General features: G+C 35.9%; 1 protein-coding gene across 1 annotated transcript in view; it reads left to right on the top strand.

Moving 5' to 3' along the window:
• The first annotated feature begins 5,383 nt into the window (after nt 1-5,383).
• The window catches only part of LOC115221993 (NFX1-type zinc finger-containing protein 1), a 38,872-nt gene continuing 31,771 nt past the window's right edge, over nt 5,384-12,484 (top strand). Inside the window, exon 1 of the mRNA XM_029792100.2 lies at nt 5,384-5,509. The gene's annotated coding sequence lies outside the window, so the exon portion shown is untranslated. The remainder of the gene's footprint in view (nt 5,510-12,484) is intronic.

Raw genomic sequence — 12,484 nt, 5'->3', positions numbered from 1 at the left:
AAGCCGCCTGACGAACTTATAAAGGGAAAGTGAAAGGGAGTTGGGGGGAATACATTAAATAACGGGAGTGGACTTCTCAAAGTTATTCATGAAGGGGAGTAAGAGAGGGAAAGGAGGAAATAGCGTGAGTGAGGAAGATGGCCCCTGGCAACCACACCTTTTAAGCTAGGGATTTCTAAGGTAGCCCACGAGCATCGTCACCTCATTCTACATGTCCCTGTAAATTTTGGAGCGAATCGGACGGGATGTAGTGGCATTGAAAGCGATCCAAGCGCTAAAATCGCATTTCAGTTTTATATATTATATATATATATATATATATATATAATGTGTGTGTATATATATATATATATATATATATATATATATATACACACACACATATACACATACAAACGCACATAGGCGCAGGAGTGGCTGTGTGGTAAGTAGCTTGCTTACCAACCACATGGTTCCGGGTTCAGTCCCACTGCGTGGCATCTTGCGCAAGTGTCTTCTGCTATAGCCCCGGGCTGACCAATGCCTTGTGAGTGGATTTGGTAGACGGAAACTGAAAGAAGCCTGTCGTATATATGTATGTATATATATATATATATATGTGTGTGTGTGTCTGTGTTTGGCTCCCTAGCATTGCTTGACTGATGCTGGTGTGTTTACATCCCCGTCACTTAGCTGTTCGGCAAAAGAGACCGATAGAATAAGTACTGGGCTTACAAAGAATAAGTCCCGGGGTCGATTTGCTCGACTAAAGGCGGTGCTCCAGCATGGCCGCAGTCAAATGACTGAAACAAGTAAAAGAGTAAAGAGTATATACATATATATATATACATACACATACACATATGTACGTATACATATATATACATATCAGAATTTTAGGTTAAAGCGAAATTACGAAGGTGATATTGTTCTAATATAATGCCTATGAAAGATAAGTTATTACAAATTTATTACAAAAAGTATATAATATTTCATGTATCTGTTTAATTAGGGGAATCATTTATATATTTACTAAATCATCTGGGTGATATATGGTTAAAAATACACGATACACAGTACCAGTTTGATACAATAACAAGATAATACAGCAGCAATAAGAACGTTAAAATCCAACAATAAATATTCCAAATGAACAAACCAACCGATACTTTGCAACTTCACTACGAAATAACATGAACTTCTACAAACCATATATACTCTCTCGGTTCAGACCATTCCTCACAAGAGGGTATCTTGACTCTCATCACAACACTGAGATTGTAAGAGATGACTTGTGGTAACTAACTCTGGTCTTGAAGGAGTATCCTGTTCCACTGACATATTTCCATTTTTTTATTCTTACGGTTCTGTTACTGCTGTCATTGCTGTTGTTACTGCTGGAAACCACCTCTGCCTGGTGCTGGCATTTATATGAACAATGTAGACAAAAGACAAATATCAAATACCATAATACATAAATTCCTTATTTATTAAAATTATTTTCAATTGTAGAAGTATCATAATTACCAAATGGTAATCGATTAGTACATTCAATATTCAAATATACCAGAACATTTTAAGAATAAAGTTATTATTTTGTGTACAAGAAGATTTATCATCATTTAAGAGATACCAGCACAGATCAAGAAACTATTTCTGGTCTCTCTGCTGTCATTACACACTACAATTTCACTCTGTTGTCTACACACCATGGTTTACTGAGTATTCTTTGCATTCACATTTACCGTATACAAAGTACACGCCTCTGGTGCTGGTACAATGACAGAGAGCACTCACTTCATGTTCCATCGAGAACAAACTGTTTGACATAGAGCTGGCGTGCAGGGAGCTGCCCAGACTACACTTGTCTGTTGTGGCATGGTTTCTATGACTGAATGCCCTCCCTAATGCTAACTACAGTCATTGTTATAATTTAATATCTGTCTTCCATGCTGGTGTGAGTTGGATGGTTTTGATCAGTTCTCACAAACTGGAAGTCTGCACTGAGTTCCAATGTCTGCTTTGGCACAGTTTCTATGGCTAGATACCATTCTTAAAGCCAATCACTTTACAGAGAGTACTGAGAGCTTTTTTTTTTCATGACACAAAACAAAGAAAAAGCTCCCTCAACTGAGAGGAAGATGGTTTAAAATTGATGATGAGAAGCTAAAGTATGGTAGAAGGATGGGCATGGGTGTTCTGCTATAAAGTAGATACATAGCTGCCCTATATTATTAAAGGATGGGTAAGAGTAGCTTGTGTTGTGGTTGATGATAAATATCAGTATGGAGGGAAAGCTATACTGCAAATTTCATGCTGTAAAGACAACTTCCTATTGCCTACTATCATATAACATTTTTAATGGAAATCATACACTAATAATTATGACATCATGGTGATGTTTATTGACTTGTTGGGTCTGGAGAAAGGGACAGTGCCTTTGACCTTTGCAGTCCCTCTTAAATCAGTGAGAGATGCCCTTTAGTATTCCTTAGTGTTTGTCTTGAATCTCTGTAAGTTAATAACTGTGGGTAAAGACATGAGAAAGGAGAGAATTGCTGATAGCTAATATTCTGCTTAGTGATTAGTAAAAGGTTTAGTGGGGCTGAAAACATGAATGTTAAGAGAAGGAGAGATGAATAGGTCAAGAATGCCTGAGTGGTGGGGTGATGAATCATGTTAGATCAATGAAGCAGAGGCCATTATAGTTGCCGTAGAAAAAGTTGAGAAAGGAGACCGCATAGCTGTGGCTAGAGGCTAGAGAATGTCTATGAGTGACTTTATATCAATCAGTTCAATGGCTCTTTTCTGGAATGATAGAAACATCAACTTTGAACCATGAAGTCATAATTATGACACATCTCAACAATTATGTCATTGTTATAATAGAAATCTTTTGCACTAATGTCCTCAATAACAACTATGATGACGACAATGTTAACAATGACAATGAGGACAATGAAATGATACCAAAGATAATGACAATGGTGGTGGTGGTGGCAATGATCACGACCATGACGATGACAAACCATTTCTGGTCTCTCTGCAATTCTCCTCCTTTTGCTACACACCTTGGTTTACTGAGAATTCATTCTCTTCATTCACATTTACTGTATGCAAAGTACACACCTCTGGTGCTGGTACAATGACAGAGTTCTCCCTCTCCGTGTTCCATTGAGAACAAGCTCTCCCTTTTTATCTCTCATTCCTTTCAATATGAAATATATTTGAAAAAATACACGTGTATTTTTTCAAATGTATTTTTAATTATTTAATTATACATACATACACACTCACACGCACGCATACATACACACACACACCTATTATCTTTTATATGCATGTTTGTATGTGTGAATATATGTATATGTATACATATGTACACATATACACACATATATATATACATACACACATAAATGCATATATACACATATATATGTGTGTGTGTGTATATATATACATATATATATGTATATATATATACACACATAAATGCATATGTAAATATATGTATATATATACACACATAAATGCATATATACACATATATGTGTGTGTGTGTATATATATACATATATATATATGCCACACAAAAGGCTTATGGTAAAACTCTCTGCAATGGGTGTGAGGGATGACCTTTTTAACTGGTTGAAATCCTTCATTCTCAGCCGAAAGGAGGTAGTCACAGTTCTAGGACAGCATTCTACACCATATGAGATGTCATCGGGTGTACCACAGGGATCTGTCCTTGGTCCCCTCTTGTTTGTGGCATACATTAATGACATAGATGCAAATTTAAAGAATGCCACAGTATTAAAATATGCAGATGACATCAAGCTGTACCTTGAAATCAAGAGGACAGATCCTGTTGTCTACAGCTCTTTCCTGCAATCAGACCTGGACACAATGCAGCAATGGATCACAGACTGGCAACGGAAACTGGCTGTGGACAAGTGTACCACCATGCATTTTGGGAGAAAAAACCCTGTGTTCACATACTCCCTCCACAACACTAATATCAAGAAATCCTTATGCGAGCGTGACCTAGGCATCACTGTCAGCAGTGATTTGCGTTGGACAAAGCATATCTCTAAAATTGTCAAGAAGGCCGAGGGTGTCTTGGCATCACTCAGCAAGACTTTTGTTAGCCGCTCTCCAGCCATCTATTTAAAACTGTATACAGCTATGGTACGACCACACTTGGAATTTGCATCATCAGTTTGGAACCCCTATCTTGCTCAGAACATTGACCTCCTGGAATCTGTTCAGAGACGTGCAACCAAACGCATACCCTCCATCAGACACCTACCATATTCTGAGCGCCTTGTTTCCCTGGGCATGGATTCACTGAAGCTCCGGTGTCTGGCGACGGACTTGGTAAACGCCCACAAAGTTGTCAACCACCTCACCAATAACAACACTGAACACCTTTTTGATCTCCATGTGTCTAACACACGTGGACATGCCTACAAAGTCAAAAAACTACACAGCTCCCATGACTTTCGGAAACATTTCTTCATGCTTAGAGTTGCTGAAGCATGGAATAAACTGCCTGCGTCAGTTGTTGACTGCCATGACACTGCATCCTTTAAGGCCCTCATGCTTTCCGAAATCTGTCGAAACTACACCTGATTATATATGCACTTTAGATGAGTTGTAGTGCACCTGAGCACTGTACACAATGTTTATTATTATTATATGTATATATATATACACACATAAATGCATACATACATATATATATGTGTGTATGTATATATATATTCATATATATATACTAGCAGTATCGCCCAGCGTTGCTCAGGTTTGTTTCGACCCGCTGGAATTGGAATTTTTGAAAAGTAAAAATTTTGCATTATGTAGCTTGTTATTCTCTTCAAGTGAACATTTTTCTGGTTGAAATACACTGAAAAGTGGCGACACAGCAGTGAAAAAATCGTAAAAAATAGGGATTTTCATAGAAAAAAGCACCTTTTTTATGTAAATAATTTTTGCTGTTAACATGGTCCGATTTGAATTTTATCTTCTACGGAAGGAAGAGTAACGCTTCTATTATACTCTCAATTTTAGTCAACTTGCGCCACAGGGTCTCGGAGGAGATAGTGTTAGTTGAAGGCTACCAAACCTGGCGCACACAGACAACTTCAGCTTTATATAGAGAGAGATAACACACATTAATACACATACATCTATGTATGTATGGATGTATGTATGTATATATGTACATCTGTCCACTTCTTGCCATATTTTTATCCTTCACTTCCTACACACACCCACACACACACACTCACACACACAGACACACACACACACTCACACACACACACGCACGCACACACACCTTCTTAGCTTACAATTATGGGCGTATCACGTGTGATGACATATAATATATTCTCCAATGAATGTAAATTCTGAGAAAGGCAGTTCCGGGAAACTTTACTTTCACTTTTAACATTATCACGCTTTAGAACCATAGACCTCGTCATTCTGCCGTTTTGGAATGTGTCCACCAACTGCGGATTTACAGGTATTCAAATTTTTGTTAATGGTCTAAGAAAACGTTTTTTACTTAGATATAATTCATTCAGTATTATTTATTGTACTTATTGACATTTATCTGTCAACAGTTGTGAGATTGTTTCCTTTGTTAGAAGTTTATATTTTAAAAGTAATTTCTAGGTAACTGTTCCACTTTTCTTTTAGTAACAAAACCGCGTAGCTATTACTACCAGATTGTTAAATCGCCATAATTTAGATAAATTCAATATAAAAATTTAAACATAAAAATAGATTCTTGAAATGTTTTCAAGTGTTTTCATTTTGAAGTTACTGTTGCAACCAGAGTAAAAGATGATATTTCGCACCAATCTTACGCGATGAATTACAAGTATTAGATATCAATTTTTCGATCAGTATTGACGTGTTTATGTTCTCCAAAATAAATTACATTTATGTAGATATCGGCTAAAGTGAAACTTGCTCAATTTTTCGCAAAACATATAAACATATATATGTACACATACATTCATAATTAGACATAGGTGATATCTCGAACGTTGAACGTAACTGATGGGGGACTAAGTGAAATAAGCTGTATTTCAGAAAAGAGGCGGGTAAACGAATGATAGTTAATCATCAGTATAGTGTTAAATGCGTTTTATTTTTTCGTCTGATTCTTTTTCATGGCGATCTCGGAGTTGACATTAGTTTCACTTTCGTGGAAATGAAACATTGTACATTATTTAGGTAAAACTACCGAGGGTACATTTTTTACTTTTGTCGCTTTTATGTGTCATTTTTCTTCATTTAAAGATATGAAAAAAAAGGAACTTGTATTTTATGAGATTGAATCATTAAGCAAAATGATGTTATTGATATAGATTATCCGTGGTTTGTGTTATATTCATTCTTCTATCTTTTATTAATTTCTTGTTGGGCGGGTGCAAACACCCCTACCCATCTTTTTTTTTTTTTTTTGCAAAAATTTCTCCAGATTCTTGTTTTCCATATCAAAGATTACGATCTCAAGATCCAAATTTTGCGTGTCATCAAGAAATTACCGAAATTTATAAAGAGTGAGGAAAAAAAAAGGCTTCATCTAAGCAAACAGCTATAGACTTGTTTTTTAAAAGAAGTCTACAAGTCGTCTACGAATGCTTGTGAAACGACTATCGCGTCTTCAAGTGATGGTGTGCGCGAGGCTAATGTGAGTGAAAGTGATTCAGATAACGAGTATGATAATATTTTTTTTATTATAAATGATCTTGACATTCTTTTTACTTTACATAAGATATTCTCTATATTCTACTGTTGTCATATTGCCATTTCTTAGAGTATTATAAATTTTATAGATAAAATATTTTTCTGGGAACGAATTACGAATTGCTACTATGGGAACTTATTCCTTATAACTTTAAGAAAAGTGGATATTTTAAATGAAATTCTCTACAGATACGCTTCAAATTGTGTACATAACGATTACCATTATATTGGAAAGCCAACGTTCACACGAGTCGGTTTGTTTCCCTATAACCTAAAGAAAAACAAATACTTTTTAACGAAATTTTCAACAAATACTTTTCAGAGTGTGTTGATTGTTACAACTATACCGGAATTTAATATGAATAAATAAATAAATAAATAATGGGCGCACACACAAATATACACACATTATAACTTTGAAGTGTTTGTGTCTATGCTCGCCACTTTTTTCTTTTCATTCTAAATTCCGGTATAATTATAATGTATACCATGTGAAAGAAACTTGTAGAATCTTTCATTAAAAAAGTATCCAATTTTTTCTGAAAGTTATGTGGAATATGCTTAATCATATATATACATATATCTGTACATGTATAGGTTAACATGCAGTTTATCGTCTTAAAACATTCAAAAGTAAATTGTCCTCAAAAAATGAAAGTATACTTCTATTCTAGGCACAAGGCCCGAAATTTTGGGGGAGGGGTCCAGTCGATTAGATCGACTCCAGTACTTAATTTATCGACCCCGAAAGGACGAAGGCAAAGTCGACCTCAAAATGAAAGTATCGTATTTGATGGCCTAAGACACACTTTTTAATTTTTTTTTTTAATCCCCAAATGGTTTTTAAAATACCCGAGTCCAATGCACTCAAAGAAGGCTCAAAACTCGTGACTGTTGACCGAAATTATACATCAGAGGTCATGTAGACGTAGTCGAGTAGCCTCGCCTACGATAATAGCATAAAGTTATACAGTTAAGTGGAGGAATTAAAACATTATTTTAGTGGTAATTTATTTTACAAAAGTATAGCCTAGTCTAGGGTGTGTCCTATGCACTCGTGCGTCATACAGGCCATCAAATACGGTATATATAATGATAGTGATATACCAAAATGTCACGAAGTACGTTTGATATTCGATGGGTGGGTTTCCTATGCAGGTTTCGGCAACTTCTATACTCGTAAGTTGTCAACCGTTCATTTAATTTTGTTGACCCAAACGATAGCACCCACATACCGACTATAGGAGGGTGATGGATGCTCGCCAATAATAAAATTAGGCAACAATTTGGGAATAGCGATGATTTATTTACATCATATCTTTATGAGCATTTGTGACAGGTGAAAAGGTTAAAAAGTAGTCACCAGGATGAATACGACGCTCATATTAACAGGACTGGTGGAGCAATTGGCTGCGACATTCTACTTTCTGGTTTGGTGTTGGCAGAAAATGAAAATCTGTCAAATATGACCCAGTATACCTCACAAAATTTCTTCGGATTTCTGTTTTCGATATAGGAGAATACGATTTTGCCCCCAAAATCACGTTTTCCAAAATTTTAATTTTCCCGCTCCCCACGCCAATTTCTTAATTTTCAACTTATTAAATTTTCTTTAATCGACATACAGACATTACGAATTTGGGAATTTTTTTTTTTTTTTGAGTTTTAATTCTTCTTAAAAGAAACATTCAATGCATGTTTCCTCCCGTCCCCGCTTTCAAGAAGTTAGTGACACCGAATGTTTCACTTTTATTTGATGTTTACACATGCGTAGAATTCTACTGAAATAGCAGACGTCAAAAATATCCGACCACCACCAGAAAACCCGACATGCTAGAAACAACAGCTAAACGACATTATTTCTGAAAAAACTTGCCCGCTCTCAAAAAAACTAAAAGCGAAACATTCAATTTCAACCAATCAATGACGTGTATTCAGCTGACTAAAATTACTGATGTTGTTTGTCAACAACTTCCGGATTATACTCGAAGATTTACAGTATACACCGCCGATAGTTGTTGACAAACAACGATAGTAATTTTAGTCGGCTGAATACACATCATTGATTGGTTGAAATTACCGAAATACGACAACTTTAACACGAAATAACTTTAAAAATATAAACTTTTCTCAACAACACTAAGAGTAAAAGATACTTTATATGACACATTCTACCAGTATCTGAAGTTTTAAAATGTTCAGTTACAAAAAATGAATTTCTCAATCTGCCGTTGAAAGGGAAAAGACAACTTTAACATGAAATAACTTTGAAAATATAAACTTTTCTCAGCAACACTAAGAGTAAAAGATGTTTTATATGACACATTCTACCAGTGTCTGAAGTTTAAAAGTGTTTAGTTATGAAAAATTAATTTCTCGATTTGCCGTTGAAAGAAAGACTTCCTCCCGTTCCCCCATTTTCTTTTTTTTTTTTCGGATACCGAGATTCCGGAAAATTGCCGAAAATCGGCATTTGGAAAATTTCTCCCCCTCCCTCCAATTTCTTCATTTTTCACTTTTTCCGTAACCCTAATCTTAACCCTTAAACACTAACCGTAACTACAAAAGTTTTGGGAAGTTTCTTTTCAGAATCATAATCTCCGTATTATTCTGCACATTTAAAAAAAAAAAACCTGAAAAAATTTTTAAATGAAGAAATTAGAGGGGGTAATTTCAAAATACCGATTTTTGCCAATTTTTTTGCAGATTCGTATTCTCCGCAGCCGAAAACGGGGGTTTGTGTAGAAAGAAAAACAAAAAAAAAAAGGGGGTGTTTTTTTTTGGAAAACAAAAGTAAGTCTTGCCGTGATAGGCGGAGGTTGGGGAAGGGAATTTGAGTGTTACTTTAAGAAAATTTTTTTTTTAAATCTTAAAGATTCGTAATCTCTGTATTTTTTTGTACGTGGATTACAAAAAGAAAAGAAAAAAATTTCGAAAAAAATTAAAAATTTAAAAATTGGGGTGGGGAAGTGGAAATTATAATTTTCAAAACGTGTTTTGGGGCGTTAAAATCCTAATCTCCTATATCGATAAAAGGAATCCGAAGAAATTTTGGAAAAAAAAGTGGGGGCGCACGTATCACCTCCGAAATGCTAGAAACAACAGCGATGCGACACGATTTCTGAGAAGCTTCCTTTTTAAGTTTATATCGAAGATCAGGTTTTTATATACGCTCAATTACACCCAGGAAGCTTTTTCAGCAGTCGTGCCATTTAACTGTTGTTTCTAGCATGTCGGAAGTGATACTTGTGCCCCACATTTTTTTCCAAAATTACAAAATAAAAATGTTTTTTTATTTTAAGAATTTTCCCAATTTTTTCGTTTCTGTCTTCTGCATAATGGAATGAATACGATTATCCAATAAAATAGTTTTTTAAAGTTCCCCTGCCTTCACCCCAATTCAAAAACTTTCTACTGTTTTTCGATTAAAATTTTTTTTTTTTGGTTTTAAAATATGGACACTGATTCTGCCATTCGTTTCTCTTTATAATTTCCAAATAATTTTAAAATACTTCTAAATCAAAATTGCTGCGTGTTTGTGTAAGAGAAAATCATTTGCTAACAGAAAATTGTTAATAAGATAAATTATCTGGCAATCTTTCGTCTCTAGTAGACCTTTCCGTCGATTTCCGTAAAAAAAATTTTTTTTTACATATGGGCTTGCGGGAACTTTTGAAGTAATGAGAGCGAAAGAGGCTAAGAGAAAGCGATTGTATGACGAGGGAAGTTCTTTTGAAGTTACCGTCCAGGGGAAGCATTGATGTACATGTGTGTGTGTGTGTGTGTGTTTGATGGGGTGTGGGAGACAGAAAGGGGTGTGGGAGACAGAAAGTATGTTGTGTAAGTGAAGTGCTCCTGTTAGTGTGTGTGAAGAGACAGAGTAATGTGTGAAAGAAAGAGATAACTGAAATTTTTTACTCGGTGTATGTGTATATGTATGTATATTACTTCAAAAGTTCCCGCAAGCCCATACGTAAAAAAAAAATCTTTTGAAGTCGGCGTGAAAGCGAAGGAGAGCGCGATTGTATGAGCGAAGTGCTTTTGAAGTTGGCGTGAAGCGGAAGAATTGATGTATGTGTGTGTGTGAGTGAGTGTGTGTACATGTGTGTGCGTGTGTATGTGCGCGCGTGTGTATTTGTGTGTTTGATGGAGTTTGCGAGACAAAGTGTTTTTGTTAGTGTTTGTGAAGAGACAGAGTAATGTGTTGGTGTGTGTGTGTATGTAAGAGAGAGAAAGATAACTAATTTTTTATTCACTTTTTGTAGTGAGTGATTGACAGAGGAAAAGCGAGAGAGAGAGGTTATGTATATATGTATGAATGGCTTCAGTGACACACACACACGCACGCAGGTTGTTATGTATGTATGTATTTATGTCAGGTCACTTTCGAGTGCTACTGGTAACGTGTAACCCCGTACAACCTGTTGCATGGTCGGGTCGTGGGCGACTAAACCGGCAACCCCACCAAGCTTGCTTGGTGAGGAGGGTATTTATTGATCACCCTGCGGGATGAAAAACAAAACCCGTCAAAGGGCGGAGGAACTCTTGAGAGTCAACGGCCATCCAATAAATGTCTTAAGGCTGTATCATGCGCAGAGACATAGAAATAATCGGACTGAATACCCGATCGCGCGGTTAAACCATTGGGTGTGAAGGACTCCTAGCCTTTGTTAGGGCATCCTTCTAGGAGAAGTAACTCAGGTAACTGGGATAACTCCGAAATAAAACCTGCGGCTCAGTGGTTACCGATGATGTTGACTTGTTCTTCTTTTCGGATTATGGCTGCTGTTGCTTAGTGAGTGGGATTGACTCAGTGTACAGCCTTTCCTCACTATGGATGTATGAATGGCTTCAGTGACACACACACATACGCGCACACACACGGCACGCGCTCTCTCTCTCTGTCTCTTTCGCTTTTACGCCGACTTCCAAAGATGCCCTTCCCACACCCCACATATATAAAAAAATAATAATTTTTTTACGGAATGCGACGATCTTCTTCAGAAACAAACAAATACACGTGCCTTAAATTTGACAATTATGGTACTCATACCGTAATTTAGCCTAAACGGCGATCTTTCGATTAGCCTAAATTTTATATAAATACCTTTCAAACAACACAGATTGCGATTATAAAAAAATTTGTGGGGAAATTTTTTCCGAGGGGGTGGGGAGAGGACTTTCGAAGAGAAAGAAACTCGTAAATCATTTTTTTGCTTGGGTGTAATGGAAAAAAGTTTGAAAATAAAAATTTTAGATTCATTTATTTTTTGTTTGAGTAATAGAAAAGCGTTTAAAAAAAAATCCAAATGGTGGAAATGTGCTAAAAACAACAGCTAAATCGCCTTTAACTTTCTTTCCTATAGTTAAACCACATTCAACACCGTATTTATGAATTTTTTTCCTCCCACCATGATACATGGGATCTTTTTTAAAACCTTTTTCTATTACTCAGACAAAAAATAAATGAATCTAAAAATTTATTTTTTAAAACTTACGCTTTAGTTTAACCAAATAATTTATGAATTTCGTAATCAGTAATCTTTCAGTTTAGTGTGTTTAAAGAAGTAAATAAAAATGACAGGGAAAATAACAACTAGGGGAGATAATAGGCTTTCATTGTTTATTTACACCGAGATCATTTTTACTTTCGAATCGATCGAAATGGTACGTGGAAGATTAGCGGCACCTATATTCATTGTTCCCGAACCTGAAGTCCTCGACCCTGAATCAATTTTGG

Source organism: Octopus sinensis, linkage group LG19, assembly GCF_006345805.1.
Source record: "Octopus sinensis linkage group LG19, ASM634580v1, whole genome shotgun sequence".
Classification (NCBI taxonomy): domain Eukaryota; kingdom Metazoa; phylum Mollusca; class Cephalopoda; order Octopoda; family Octopodidae; genus Octopus; species Octopus sinensis.
The sequence above is the reverse complement of the archived record's forward strand: the minus strand, read 5'-3'. Positions and strand labels throughout refer to the sequence as shown.